The sequence below is a fragment of the Sphaeramia orbicularis genome, chromosome 4 (genome assembly GCF_902148855.1).
Source record: "Sphaeramia orbicularis chromosome 4, fSphaOr1.1, whole genome shotgun sequence".
Taxonomy (NCBI): Eukaryota; Metazoa; Chordata; class Actinopteri; order Kurtiformes; family Apogonidae; genus Sphaeramia; species Sphaeramia orbicularis.
The window spans coordinates 8106366-8122291 of NC_043960.1; the positions used below are offsets into that span (position 1 = coordinate 8106366).

At 37.8% G+C, this 15926-nt stretch overlaps 1 pseudogene; it reads right to left on the reverse strand.

Annotated features, from left to right (window-relative positions):
* Positions 1–790: 790 nt before the first annotated feature.
* LOC115418098 (putative tyrosine-protein phosphatase auxilin) overlaps positions 791–15926 on the reverse strand; it is a 58577-nt pseudogene continuing 43441 nt past the window's right edge.

Genomic DNA, 15926 nt, shown 5'->3' on the forward strand with positions numbered 1-15926 from the left:
AGACTAACAGCTCTCCCCAGCATAAAAACGGGTCAACGCGCAAGTACATGTAAATAATTCAGATAAAATGAAGTTTATCAGCTATTCAGCGGCATTAGATTGATCTATTTTTGGGACATTCAGAGGCTGATTCACCAGTAAAACCCATAGTTTGACAAATGACTGGTTGTAGATGCTTATTCTTATGTTGAGTTAATGATATGTTTAGCAGCAAAAGTCACTTTTGATAGAATAACCTCTGAATGTACTCTGAGCTTTAACTCACATCTACATGGTCCTTTATTCCCAGATATGAAAATAACTTAAAAAAAAAAGTAAAGCACAGAGAATAATATTATAACAGATACTGATAACTCATTTAAGAAAGAAAAAAATTCATTTGGAAGTTGCCACAAAACTAGTTGTGGGTCTTTAAGGGTTAAATGTAATGTTTTCAGGAACATTCATTTGCATAAAAAAGCTGATATGGTTAATTTGGATCCAATTTCCACACAAAGTAAAAGTCTTATGATAAATGGCTTGATGGCTGTTAAATGCCTGTTGTGCCTCAGACTCTGCGTCTAGAGCTGATTCTTGATCATTCACTCCCTGATGTGTTTTCCTCTTATCTTGTGTGTCTGGTTTCCTATGTTTGATGCGTTTCCTCAGAGGGAAGACCTCCTGTTTTTCTCAACATCCCAGTGACTCTGCTTTGATTGGTGGGTTTTTGCGGCTAAGGACACTCAACACGGACGGACGATGCTGCACCACATACATACAGTACATTATTAGCGCTACTGGGAGTCTTTTATTTTCCGTTTTGCTGTTAGTATGCGTACTGTACTGTAGTCTTTTTGTCATCTTTGCAGATCAACTGGATGGTGGTTTGGGTGTTGAGAAAAGAAGCACGGGTTGAAGCATACAGTAGGTATAAAGGCAGATGTTCATGGGTTCGCAGCTGACCGGAGGTGATGACAGAACCAGCAGGGACTTCCTCTCGCCTCCTCTTCCCCTTTTTTTGTTCAGTAGAGGGGTTTTTGTCCTTGACTCTCAAATTCCGACCAGGCATCATTTAGTTCCATGAAAATCATCTTGGCATATTGTTCGTAGGGTTGCCCTGTTGCCTGCAAGAGAAGAAAAGAAATGAAAATTGGTAAATAACTAAGCCTCCATCCTGTTCCACGTCTTCCTGACTCATCACCGTTGGCAAAATATAACACCCCTGCTTTGACAAAACACACAGAAATGTACAAGCTCAAATACAGTTCAACCAATGGAGAACAAATCAGCTGTTGTTTCTTCCTTTGTCCACCAAATTAACTAAATCTTTTATCCCTTTTTTTATATTTCCAGGTAAAATATTGTGAAAAAGTCTCAGGCTATGTTTAGTTTGGTTGTTTTTACCGAGTTGAAATGAGCATACAGTGTCTATAAAAGTGAATGAATATAAATGAATCACAAAGGAATGGAGCAGAATGAAGGGGATTACATGACTGGTGCAAAATATAAATAATCATTGATCAATAAGTAAGTAGTGCATAAATACAACAACAGCCAGAAACAAGTCTGAGGTGCCGTAATACAAAATAAAACTCCTTTTATTAATTATAGAGATACTGTCACAGTCTCCATTAGGGCATAAGACAAAATATAAGCTTAATGTTAAAACCTTTTTAAAAATTGATTTCCTAAACCACCCCCCCATTTTTTTATTTTATTAATTCTTTTTCTTCTCCTTTCTCTTTCTTTCTTTACTCAGTAATTTGCCTGAAAACCAATGACCACTGATATTTGTCTGTGTAAGAGGCCTCCCCTGTACAGCCACAACATTATCAGCTTCTATCAATACCCTTTATCAATCAATCAATCTGTATTTATAAAGCACTTTTCATACATTAAGGATGTATCACAAAGTGCTTTACATATAAGTTTAAAAATCAGTACCACCCCCCCACCCACACACCCACACATATGCACACCCACAAGCACACACATACTTAAAAAGACTGAGCACGAGATGACCAGAAAGTAAAAGTAAAAGAGGAGGCGCTGTCTCAGGAAACCATCCACACCAGGAGGCAGCCGCCGACCCCGGCAACCAGGCGCCAGCGACACAGAACTGCATCTCAACCAGTGGGAGAGGGCCAACTGCCACTGCATCGTGGCGGCAGGGACCCCCACCCACCAGAAAGGAGCAGACCCCAGTGAAAGAAGGCGCCATAGCCACCAAGGTCCACAGCCGCCCCATGGCACGGAGGGCTCCCTGTGATGAAACACTGGAGAATATAGACAAGAAACATTAAAAAGATATAAAAGCATTGATTAAAAGAATCTAAATGTAACACATATATATGAATATAATATACATATTAAACATTAAAATGATAAAACAGAAGCATTGGTTAAAAGAATTTTAAGACATATATATGTCGAGGCCCAAAACGGAATCTAGCCCGATTCAGAATCGGGCCGGCCCAGAATGGAATTCTATTCTAGGCCGGCCTAGAATGGAATCCTGCTGCTATAATGTTATTTTTATACCATGTTTAATGCAAATGATTTAAATTATTACAAAAATCAATACATGGAATTTGCAAATATGTGAAAAAAAAATGAAACAAACAACATTTTAATTGTAAACTATAATACACTTTATTTACAAATAGAACCTAGTGGTACTCTCCACCAATATATGGTACAGTGAAATCGACTGAAATTGACAATAGTTACTCAAGGTATGTAAGACTGAAAATGTAAAATTCTGACAAATTATGGAATTATGGATCATTTGAATTAAACATGGTATAAAAATAACATTATAGCAGCAGGATTCCATTCTAGGCCGGCCTAGAATGGAATTCCATTCTGGGCCGGCCCGATTCTGAATCGGGCAAGATTCCGTTTTGGGCTTCGACATATATATAAAAGTATAACTATAAAACATCAGAGTGGATAAAACAGAGGCATTAGTTAAAAGCCAAATTAAAGAGGGGGGTTTTGAGCCTAGTTTTAAAAATTTCTACATTCTCTGCGGCCCTGAGGTTCCCTAGCAGGCTGTTCCAAAAGCGAGGACCATAATGCTGAAGAGCAACCTCGCCATGAGTTTTTGTGTCAGCTTTCAGAACTGTTAAAAGGCCAGTGTCAGAGGACCTCAGGGTCCACGAGGGTTCATATGGTAAAAGCAAGTCTAAAAGATAAGAAGGAGCAAGACCATTAAGACAGTTAAAAATGATTAAAACGACCTTAAAATCAATCCTGAAACACACGGGGAGCCAATGCAGTGATTTTAAAACTAGTGGAATGTGACCACTGTTGTTAATAATAATGATTTTTTTCTTCTTTTTTTTTCATTTATTGTTTACCAACTCCTGTCTTTTCTTTCATTTCTCTCTCTCTCTCTCTCTCTCTCTCACTCACACACACACCAATGTATAATGATGAATATGTAATTAGTATCTGTTTTTGTTTTGTCTTATTTGTTGTCATGTCTTTCACATGTTTTGTTATGTACTGCCCACTTAATTAAAAAAAACAAAAGGACAAAAAAACCTTATGGGATGCTAATCACGTTGATCACGTGACAACAACTATCTTTAAGTATGACAAAGAAAAAGGAAGAGACATACAACAGGCCATTTTGTACTTCTTTTTCAACTAAATTAATCAATGAAGAATTAAAAAACAAAACCTTGGCAAAGTATGTAATGGTAATGAATTCAAAATATACATTGTACAAATTTAGTAAATTTACGTCCAATTTTTTTTCATTCAAGAAAACAAGAAAATGTAGGAATTATATGCAAAGTGTTAAAAATTAATAAGGTATTTTGTGTAAACTCTGTTCCCATAAAAAAGTAGCTTGAACAATAAGACGCATTTGACACAAATTAATGCCGTACATCTGAACAAAAGCGTTAAAACCAAACTAAGAGCAAAGGGAGATCACACTAGACATTTACCACTTTGGTTTGTAAAGATTATTTTTTCCTAAAACTTCTGCTACATGTACATATTTCCTGAATATTAATGTTGTGTCTTAATACAGACACAGAGACATGTATGTGTAGTCATTATAACTTTGCAAACCTAGTGGTGGACGAAGACTTTTGCACTTTCCTGTAAATGAAAGTGGATTAAAGAGATGGTAGAAGGTTTTTTTGATGTTTTTATTCACCACTTTGTCTTTGTCAAAGTGTCTTTGTCGTCTTCCACAAACTAAAAAAGTAAATATCATTTTTAACTACTATGTTTATTATATATAGACTATATTGTATATTAGTGTAAAGCACTTTTCTATATGTTTTTATGTGGGTACTGTTGTTTTTTGTGAGGTGGTGCAATTGTATCATAGACTACAAACAAAAAGTTAAGGATATTTTTAATTTTTGGGCTATTTTTTTCAGTTGGGATTCTTGCACAGCGCTTTTTACTTTTTTGTGTGTGAATTGAATTGAAACATATTTTTTTAATGACCAGACATAGTTTTATTTACAAATGGCAAAAATGACAAAAAAAAGACCAAAAAATAAATAAATAAATAAATATCCTCAACTTTTTGTTTGTAATGTATCTGACCCACGGACGGTTGACCCCTTTGAGATGATTGAAACCCCTCTGTGTTGTGATGATTAACTGTTGGGGACTGATCTTGTGATTAACTCAGCAGATGCCGTGATTGTTTGCCTTTCAAAAGAGCGGTATGCTGGGTAGAAACCTCGACTGGATGTTCATTATTTCACAACAGATTTTAGAGCTGAAAGGGAACTCTACAGCAGTATTCCAGACAGGAGAAAGAACACAGGTCCAGTCTAGGAACACGGGTAAGGACATTTTCTGGCTACTTTCCTGATTGCCTTTATAAATAAAGCCTTAGTCTCATAGTTGTCTTTGTTTAACTCCCAAAAAACATATTATGTTTTGTGTGGAAACCAGTTGTGCAGTGCTCAGTCGTTCCTAATTCACTTCATGCATTTTCCAGGTTCAGACTTCTCTTCTGAAACTGAACAGAGCTGAGGTTTGATGACTTTATTCTGAGAAAATCTGGAAAAAAGTGGAGCTTAACTGTGTCAGATCTTTGTGTATCGATGCCTTTTGCCCTCTGTCTTCTGATCCTGATCCTAATGGACTCCAGCGCTGGAGCTCCACCGGACAAGAAAACCCCGGATGTAAGAGACGAAGACATCAATGTTTTTCTGATGATGGCGTGGCAAGTGGCTCGACACATACAGCAGAATTCCAGCTGTTATGTGTGCGGTCTGATGCCGTACACCGCCGGAGAAGGTTTACCTCTGATGGCGTTACCGGCCTCTGACTGTGACACCTGCCACCTCCTCCACATCCACACATCCCAGTCTTACTCCCACCCCGACTGCCCTGAGATCGCCAAAATGAGGCCACTGAACTGCTCCGGAGGTCACGGAAACTGCGATAGATGCCTTCAAACGCCTAAACCTGTTCCCATAATGCTCATCCCTCAGCCGTTCCCTTGGTGCCTCGAGAATGATGGGAAAACCCCCGTGGGACGATCGGACTGCGTTCATACGTATAAGTGGGACCCGAAACAAACCCAGAGGGACTTTGAGTCTCTGAACGCTGCTCCTCATCAGTGTTTGGACGCAGCCGGTTCAGCTCGGCTCAACGCCCTCGCCCATCGTACGGCTATGTGCTCCATCTCGTCTCCCGTTGGGATGTACTGGGTCTGCGGAAGCCTCGCGTACCCGTATCTTCCGGTGGATTATAGCGGACGCTGTGGTTTGGCGTATGTTGTCCCGGCTATGAGAGTGGCCCGCTCGCTGCCGAAGAAACCTCATCATCGAAAGCGCCGTGGAGCTTCGGACATCTTCGGGACGCACCATCAGTCAGGCTTAAAGAACGTACTCGGCCCCCTTCTTCCTTTTTATGGAGTCATGTCTGCATTAGATCAAATTTCTGATCTGTCACACGCAATAGAAACTATAGCTAATGAAACTGGGAGGGCGCTGCAACTCATGTCCAGTGAACTGGCCTCTGTCCGACTACTGGCCCTGCAAAACAGAGCTGCTTTGGATTTTCTTTGTCTGCACAAGGGGGGACGTGTTCTGTTATCGGCTCTGAATGTTGTACCTTTGTGCCTGAATACAATGCAACGATTAACGACATAGTTAATCACCTTCATGTCACTGCTACATCTGTTCACCAGGAGAGTAGTTCTTTATTTGACTGGTTAAAACCTACTTTTGGATCACTGACTCATCGTTTTGTTGAAGGTATGATTATTTTAGTTATTGCTTTGGTATTATTGTCATGTTTTGTATCTTGTCTGAAAAAGTTCCTTTTCAATATTAAGTGATGAAAAGAGAATATTATTAATAAAAATTGTTGAACTTTTACCAGTATTGTGCATTGACTTGTTTAATCTGTCCATCGGCCTACAGGGTGAATTTGTGAAATGCAAAAATTACACTGAAGACATTAACAGTCAATAGTGTCAAAGTAATTTTAGTTCAGATTCCACATTCAGACCAGTTCAGTCTCAGGCAGATCTGACCAGTAAAATACTATCATAATAACCAATACATAATGACAGCTCCAAATTTTTCCTCATTGTTTTAGTGTAAAAAATAAAGTTATATGGCAAGATTTACATTTACAAACTTGCCTTTCACAAAAAATGTGGACAGACATGAACAACCTGAAATATCTTACAAGAAGAAAGTGCAATTTTAACAATATTCTGCCTGTTATTAAATATTTTCTTTAACTGTAGATCCACTGTGATCTGTAAGTTGTAACGTACATGTGTAAATTATAAACTGAGGCAGAATATTGTTAAAATTGCACTTATTTTTGTTAAGAATTTTCAGGTGGTTCATGGTATTCACATTTTTTAAAGGATAGTTTGTAAATGTAAACATTTTCAAAATGCAATTTTACTTTGAGAGAAGTTTACAGTTGACATTATTTATTGGTTACTGTGTTATTATTTTACTGGGCCACTTGGTATTGGTCTGTATGTGCTTCACTTTGTCTCTTTTTTTGACAATAAACATTATTTCTAAGTGTTTGTCATCAGGGCCTTGGTCAAAGGCTCTGTGGTGTTGGTTTTCCACACCATGGGAGACTGGCAGAGAGACTCACTACTCCCTCTACTGGTCACATAGTTCCCCACCTCGTCAGTGTAAATGAATTCAGTTCATTTCTCTACAATCCAATACATATAGCTTGTTTAACGTTGTTTGTTGCTCATCTAGTCATACTATTTAATAATAAAAACGTTATATTAATATCTCAAACCTGCCTTATTGACAGGCTTTGAAGAAAAGCATGGAGAAAATTTTCAAAGTCCAATTTCCATTCACATTTAAATCCATATACTTTGGAAAAGAGAACCAGGGGATAAATTCACAGGATAAGTATCTATTCAGAATATTGTCGGTGGTAGGTAAAAAAGCCATCATTAGGAGGTGGCCAAGAAAGGATGCACCAAAAATGGAGGACTGGGTAGAGGTTATAAGTGCCATCTATAGGATGGAGAAGTTGACTTTCTCTGTCAGACTTGACTCAGACAAATTCACCAATTTTTGGAAAAACTGGGTTGATTTTGTCACACCATTAAGAGCTGATTTTACTTGATAAGAGTAACATGCATATAGACCCATGTAAACCCTTATTTCTCATTAACTCTCTTTTAGGTTACTGTGTATATTTTTGCAATTTCTGTCAATGTTCCCCTGTATGAGTATGTTTTTGTCTTTTGTTTGTTTTTCTTTGCATTTATAGGAGCTATATACATGATGTGAAATGCTGGGAATATAATAAAATAAAATTAATAAAATTAATAATAATAATAATAATAATAATAATAATAATTACATTTTAAAAAACTTAAAACCAAGTTGCCTGATTATGTAATGCTTTAGTTTCTGCAGTATTTGTTCTTCAGTATAAACCTCCTCTTAAGTATCACTAGTTTTAGTGATCTAAGAACCCTATATCTATATGCTGATACTGTTGAGGGCCACTGTTTTTTTCCCTCCATGCAGACAGATGAAGACCCTCCAGGCAGTACAAGTCTCACCTTATCTGGGTGGACGACCAGGACGGCTTTACGATAGACCTTCTTGACCTGTTCTGGGGTAACCAGGTCAGCCATGCCCACGGGCTTCCAGCGGGTTTCCCCCTCCCACAGCACCGTATGCATGGTGGACAGAAGGGCACGGATGTTACGCTCCTTACCCTCGATCCAGTCCAGAATCTGGGACACACACATCAGACAGAAAGATTAACCAGCAACCACCAGATCTGGAACAATCATGAGCAGAAACGCTTTTACTTTGGCTCTGGTCTAATGTTTTAAACGAGTAATTATTTCATGGTTTGGTCAGGAGAGACCTGCTTAATTAACCCTGGGATAAACAAAAAGGGTTTTGAGTACACTATCCTACTTTTGGGAACTAGTGAATTGCTTCTATTGTGCTACTCTGGACAGTGTTGGACACACAGATGGCAAATAAATAAATAAACACAATGAATGATCTTCACACACCCATCTAACAAAATATAAATATGCAAGAACCAAGACACTTCTGCTGTTTCTCAATAAAACTCATTTACAACAGAAAGCATTAAGTACATTTACTCAAATACAGTGCTTTATCATTTTACTGTATTTCTATTTAATGCCACTTTATTCTTCCGCTTCACTACATTTCAGGGAAAGTATTGCTGTTTTTTTCCACTGCATTTGTTTGACACTTGTTATTTTTTTCATTTAAAAAAAAAAAAAAAAAATATATATATATATATATATATATATGATGGTAACAAACTGGAGCTGGATTCAGACAAGTCAGTAGATTCTATAATAAATGTCAAATAAAATAAAAGTATGAACATTTTATAGCTATGTGTCTCTGCTCCTTTAAGACACAAAATATAAGGGTTTTTACCATATCATTCTAGATCACCTGGTGTGACAAAATGTGGAGAAGGCATGAAAAATAAAAAATTCTGATGTGAAACAAGGACAAAGTGCATCCAGGGGACAAAACTTTATGGGCAGTATATTATTAGTACAAAACCCTTTGTGAATACATGCAGGATATAATGCAGATAGTGGGAAGAAACCATTGATTGTGGATCAGGCATGATGTGTTGAAATGATACAATGCAGTAACATACTGCTAATGATTATGGTGATATCAATCAATCAATCAAAGTTTATTTATATGGCACTTTACAACATCATAAAGAAGACCAAAGTGCTTTACATCAAAAGCATGATTAAATTAGAAGATAGCAATAGTTTAATCAAATACTATAAAAATGCATAAAACAATAAGACACAACACACAGTGAAAAAATAGACCACAGATTTAAAACCTAATAGTGTCTCAGCATTAATGATGCTGTGATATTCTATATGGACATGCAGCTATCTCCATTTTAAGGAGCCTTGATTAAGTACATCATGTTTCTTTATGTTTCATTTCAAATGCAAAATCTCTCACTCACCACTGCATTCGCTATACCAAGATAAAAAACAAACTTACATTTAGAAGTGTTGGATAATTTATCTTGTTTTAATAGTTAATTTCTTCTTTTAAAGGGGTCATATTTTGCTAAACCCACTTTTATTAGTCTTTGGTTCATTTATTTGTGCATTTGGACCCTAATAGTTCCAAAAATTTGAATTTGAACCCTCCAGGTGCTGCAAAGCTATCTTTATATTAATTTTGGCAAAAATCTAGTGGATTTCTACAACCTTTTTTAATTCCTGCTTGATTTGCTACGTCTATAAATAGTTACATCATGACATTAGCACATATAAGGTCAAGACTTCCAACAAACATTTCTCCGAGTACACCATAATTGTTTATCAGCAGCAGTGGTTGTAGCAAAAACTGTAAATATGTCCAGACTTCGAGCCGATTCCCTAACATGTTCAGTTGTTGGTTGGATGGGACAGAGCAGCACACATTAGAAAACTGGGGCGTACCTTTATTTTTTCGGGGTCCATCTCTTTGGCCATCTCCTCTTTCCTCATCTCTGCTATAGTCCTGGGCCCTCTCTTCTCTTTGGTCCCTGCGAAGCCCTGACCGGACAGCAGGTCATCAAAGTTGGCATCTGAGGCCCTGGGCTTTGAACCTGCAAAAAGAAAAACACAAAGACAAAAAACTTATTTTTTTATTTACTTGGTCTTTTTTTTTTATTCTCCGTAATTTGATGCAATACAGTGTAAGCATTACTAAGCCTTCACAAAACCTCAATTTCTAAGTTTAAAAACATAAGATAGTCTAAAATGGTGTTTTCTTTGTCTCTATAGATCTGAAGATGAACCTGGTCTTTGCTTATCACATAGATTATTGATACTCCAAATCAAATATTTATTTACTGCATCATTCTATTCACATTATGGTTTAATGGAGATAAAGTTTCTCATGTTCCTTTAGCACCCCCTATAGACATGATACCATATCATTTTTACAGGATGTCCTCGACCAGGGGTGTCAAACATACGACCCACAGACCAAAATCAGCCCAGCAAAGGGTCCAGTTGAATGAAGATATAGTCAAGAAGTGTCAAATCATTTTAGCTAGGGGGCAACATACAGACCAATTTGGTCTCAAGTGGACCGGATCAGTAAAATACTATAATAATAACATATAAATAATGACAACTCCAAAATTTTCTCTTTGTTTTAGTGTAAAAAGTAAAATTACATGAAAATGTTTACATTTACAATCTATCTTTTCACAAAAAATGAACAAATATGAGCAACATGAAATATTTTAAGAGAAGTAAATGCAATTTGAACAATATTATGCCTCTTAGTAAATGTTTAGTGTATTTGTAGATCCACTGTGATCTGTAAGTTGCAATGCACATGTGTAAATGATAAACTGTGGTAAAATATTCTTAAAATTGCACTTATATTTCTTAAGAAATTTCGGGAGGTTTTTTGGTTGTTCATGTTCTTCACATTTTTTAAAGGATAATTTGTAGATGTAAACATTTTAATAATGTAATTTTACTTTTCTTTTACTGTTATTTCACTGGTCTGGTCCTGTTGAGGTCATATTGGACTATATGTGGCCCCTGAACTGAAATGAATTTGACACCTGTATCCTAAACTTTGTACATGTGTGATCCAACTTAAATAACACACAACATCTCAGCTCCCCCTCCTCCTCACCCATGCTGGCCTGTGCTTTGTTTCCTGCGCTGGGCGAGCCTCCTCCCATGGCGGAGAAGCTGACGTTGTAGTTGGGTCTGTTCTGGGGCGACGTGTGAGGCATGGAGGTGTGGCTGGGGCTGGGTTTTGGCTGCGGGGTCGGGCCCTGTCCTTGGGGTTGCCACCCTCCAGCGGTGCCCCCACCAGGCTGCCATGAGGGGAACCCTGCTCCTGTGTGGGACTGCCACCCTCCTGTGTGCTGAGGGGAGGGGGGAGGCCTGGACGGGGAGCCCATGGGGGGGAAGGAAGGAGTTGTTCCTGTAGGGGTGGTGGGCTTACTGGAGAACCCAGAACCTCCTGTTGAATAGAAGAGAGAATCTAAGTAATGGCACACACAGAGGATTAAGAAAATAAACTCATCTGATTATATTCAGTCATCACATATAATTCAATAGATAAATAACAGTATGCATTCATTCTGAACTGCTTAGTCCTCAAGAGGGTCGTGGGGATCCTAGAGCCTATCCCAGCTACCAATGGGTAAAGGTGGGGTCCATCCTGGACATGTTGCCAGCTAATATACAGATAAACAAGCATTCACTCTCATATTCACACCTACGGGGGCTTTAAATTGACAAGTTAATCTATTAAGGTGAATATCTTTGGACTTCAGAGTAAAGGTTTTTTTTTTTTTAGTTTTTCACTGACTAACCTCCAAGACTTCCTCCCAGGTTTCCGATGTCAGCGAACGGGTCCAGTGTGTTTGGCTTGGTTTGGTGGGTGGGGGTGCTGTGGACTGAGCTGGTGGGACTAGTAGTGGCCGACCGACTGCCCATGCCAAAGCCTCCTCCTTCATTTAAAAAAAAAAAAAAAAAAAAAAAAAAAACAGACATCAGAGAAATGTAGTGGAGTACATAGTACTCAGAGATATAGATAAGATAAGATAAGATAAGAATTTTCACTTATAACATAATCACCTAAAGAGTAACTTTTCCATGAGATATAAGAACTTATTTTTAGACAATAGATCTTGAAAATCTTATTTAATAAAAATCTTACCAAGATAATTTTCCCTTGTTCCATTGGCAGATTTTTTTGCTAGACTTTTGCAAAAAAAATCTTGAATCAAGCAAAAAAAATCTGGCAATGGAACGTTATATTTTAAGTGTGATGAAATATTCTGACTAGAAGTGAGAAAAATACACTTGGTAAGATATGGATTTTTGCAGTGTGCTGTGATCTTCTCCATGATAAACACCTTTTTTTACCCTGTCTCTCCACTGCATTAGGCTGGGCAGCTATGGTTTTAACCAGGCAACTGTTATCATCTTTTTCGCTATCAGAAGCAGGATTCTCAATAAACATGTTTAATTTTTATCTATCATACCATCAGGAATCACTCCCAGAATGTCAAGTGCTGGTTCCAAGGCTAAATTAATACTCAGGATCTGTTCAATCTCCTTTTGGACGTTTTTCCAGAAATCTTGTATTTTTGGACAAACCAAGAATATATAGGTAAAGTCACCCACTGCTTCACACTCCCTCCTACATAATTCAGATGTATTACTGTATTTCGACAGACTAAATGGGGTGTTAAAACACCACATTTTCACCTTCCAGTCAAATTCACTCCATGCTGGACTATTAATTTTTCCCTGAAACTTTGTTTTTCCTGCTGTACATACTTCACATATATCAGATTGGATCTTAATACAGAAACTGACAAATGCACGTGTGGTCATTAGAACTTTACTAAACAATTAAGCCTAATTGGACTGGTACTGTACAATGGAGATACTCTAGTAAAATGCAAGTGCCTTTGAGCTCTCAGAAATATGGGATAAATTACAAACACACTAATTGACAGATTAAAGTAAAGTGTCGCTGATGTGGGAATATTTGTATTTCCTTGTTTTTTTTTTGTTTGTTTTTTTACCTGTGCTTGTTGTTGCAGGCCTGTTCCAGTCCCATCCTCCCATGGCATTTTGCTGCTGAATGTTGACAGTTGGGGTTGTGGGTGGAACGGGGGAACTCCGTCCTATTCAAGAAATGAAGCTTTGTCAACATAAAGGTTTGACAAAACACACTGTGAATGGGAATGAGTGACATACACCAACGCAGCCAAAGAGAATAACAGCAGGTCTGACTCTCATGAGAGGTGTTATCATGGGGCTGATGGAGCTGAGGAAACATCTACAGGGTGGGTGAAAAGTAACTAGGCATTAGAAAGTGCATACAGAATTTTTGGTATCACTGAAGTCAGGATGAAAACAGTATTTTAACAGACAACACTAATGGGGATTTCTTATTTTCTTATTGTTTTATTTCTTGTTCACAGATTCAGGAGGTTCTCAATGATATCCTAGACGATGTCTTTCAGAAGGTTGTTCATTCCATCCCTGGCCGTTTGAGGAAACTGGTTGACGCCAAGGATGCTTACGTTAAAATATGAAGATTTACTTTTATTTTCCCATGTGATAAAGAACATGTATCATTTGTTTTAATAAATTTGCAATAAGAATATGGATTTTATTACCAACTTTTAATGCCTGGTTCTGTTATAAAAAAAAGGTAAAATGTTGAAAAAAATGTGCAGATAATTTATTCTTTTGTTTCATACATCTTCCACGGATGTTTAGCTCCATCTAGCGGTTAAATCTGGCAGTCCTAGCTAATGAGCACTGTTTTAAATATTAAGTTAATTTGAATTGGAAGTAACAGCAGAACAGAAAATTATGTTAGCATGCAGCCTATGCTGTCCTCGAGACCACAGTTTTCTTGTATTTTGAGGTTCCATCGCCGGTACGTATTATTTCTATGTGTTGTACAACTTAAACTTTACTTTGTACATGAACTTTGGTTCTAAAAAATATGATATTTGACTGTGACTGCGGCAATGTAAAATGCTAATTAACCACAAATTACGGGGTGGTCAAAATGGCGTCCACACCGCGGGACATATTGTTCTGATATTTCCATGTGTTAGCGTGAGCAGTGAAGTATGTACATTATGCATCAAAAAGCGTTCTGTAATTGTGACATTTGTATGCCCTTTCCAGTTTCACCTTTTTGAGGGCCATTAAACCTGATGAGACATACTTAGAGTCTACAGAGTCATTGATACGAGAAAGGTGTTAACAGCCATGATAACCAAAACGGCACATGCCTAGTTACTTTTCATGCACCCTGTAGATTAACGGCTGATACCGCCACGCTTGAAACACATTTGAGAATATTTTCTGGTTTGGTTCTGGCTTCAGAGGTTCACTGCCAACCTTAAAGTCCATATCATACACTAATCATGATACGCACAGATGATTTTGTTCTTGTTTTACTTGATTATGTATGAATCCCATACGCTGTAAAGATCCAAAGTCTAAATCTGCAGAAATGCTGTAGACTGTTCCATCGGCTTCAAGCCAAACAATTCTGCAACTCAGAACAATTCATGCTGAAGGTGAAATGTCAAGCCTGTGCAGTGTCTACGCAGGGGTAATAAATGGACGGCAGCCCATATCATGCAAACTCAATTCAGTGCCAAACATACAGCAGCGATAAAAACAGTCATCTATAGCAAAGCCAGTGTCTCAGCAAGCAATAAGGAGAGGCAACTGTGAAAAGGAGAAATGAGTATAAAAAGCCGACACATCCAAACATTCAACCAATCTGTAAAAGCACAGGGCATAGCAGAAGATGTGGCAGACTCAATCCCAATCTCCACCTGAAGGCCAAATCACAAAATTCTAACAGACTTCATTAATATCACGGAGTGAATGACACTAACTCGAAAATGCCAAAACATGCTTCATACTGTCATGCATTGGGACTTTTTTATCGTACTTTTTTATTTTACATGTTCTTGGCTCTTGTTTTATTGAGTTAAAGGGGTCATAGTTTGCCAAACCCACTTTTATTAGTCTTTGGTACATTTATTCGTGTATTTGGACCCTAACAGTTCCAAAAGTTTGAATTTGAACCCTCCAGGTGCTGCAAAGCTATCTTTATATTCATTTTGGCAAAAATCGAGTGGATTTCTACAACCCGTTTCAATTCCTGCTTAATTTGTTATGTCTATAACTAGTTACATCACGACATTTGCACATATAAGGTCAAAACATCTGAGTACCCATAATTGTTTGTCAGCAGCAGCGGTTGTAGTAGAAACTGAAAATATGTCCAAACTTCGAGCGGATTACCTAAAATGTTCAGCTGTTGGTTGTATTAATGAACACAAGTGGCAGAGCGCATTGTCAGCAACCTGGAGGGGGTGGGGCATGAAGTGGCTAATTTGCATTTAAAGGGCCAGCACTCAAAACGACCTTTCTGGTGTCATTACTCAGAAATAGAAGTGTGAGAAGGGAGGCAGATGAAGTGATTACCCATCATGTCTAGTGCCTACTGTACAAGCCTGTAAGTGCAGTGTAATGATCTGGGTTTGATTCATTTGGTCAAGTCTAGGTTCAGTACTGTTCTGTGGTCAAAACAAGGGGAATAAATGTTGTGACTGTGCATAACATTTGTGAAATGCCACTTAGAATGCATTCTATGATCAAAGCCAAAGGTGGTTGAACAAAACAAGAATGCGCAACTTTGTTTTTAGTCAGGCTGTGTAGAATATGTTTACATTCCTCATATTTTATGTGTTTATATGCCGTATTAAATCCTCGTTAATCTTGTGCTTCTTCGGAAATGTAGGACACCAATATATTTGCTTGTTTACCATTATTTTCATGCCTTGGGGCTTCCAATCATAAACATGTGTTTGAAGTCAGAGTGCTATGAACTGTGGGTAAT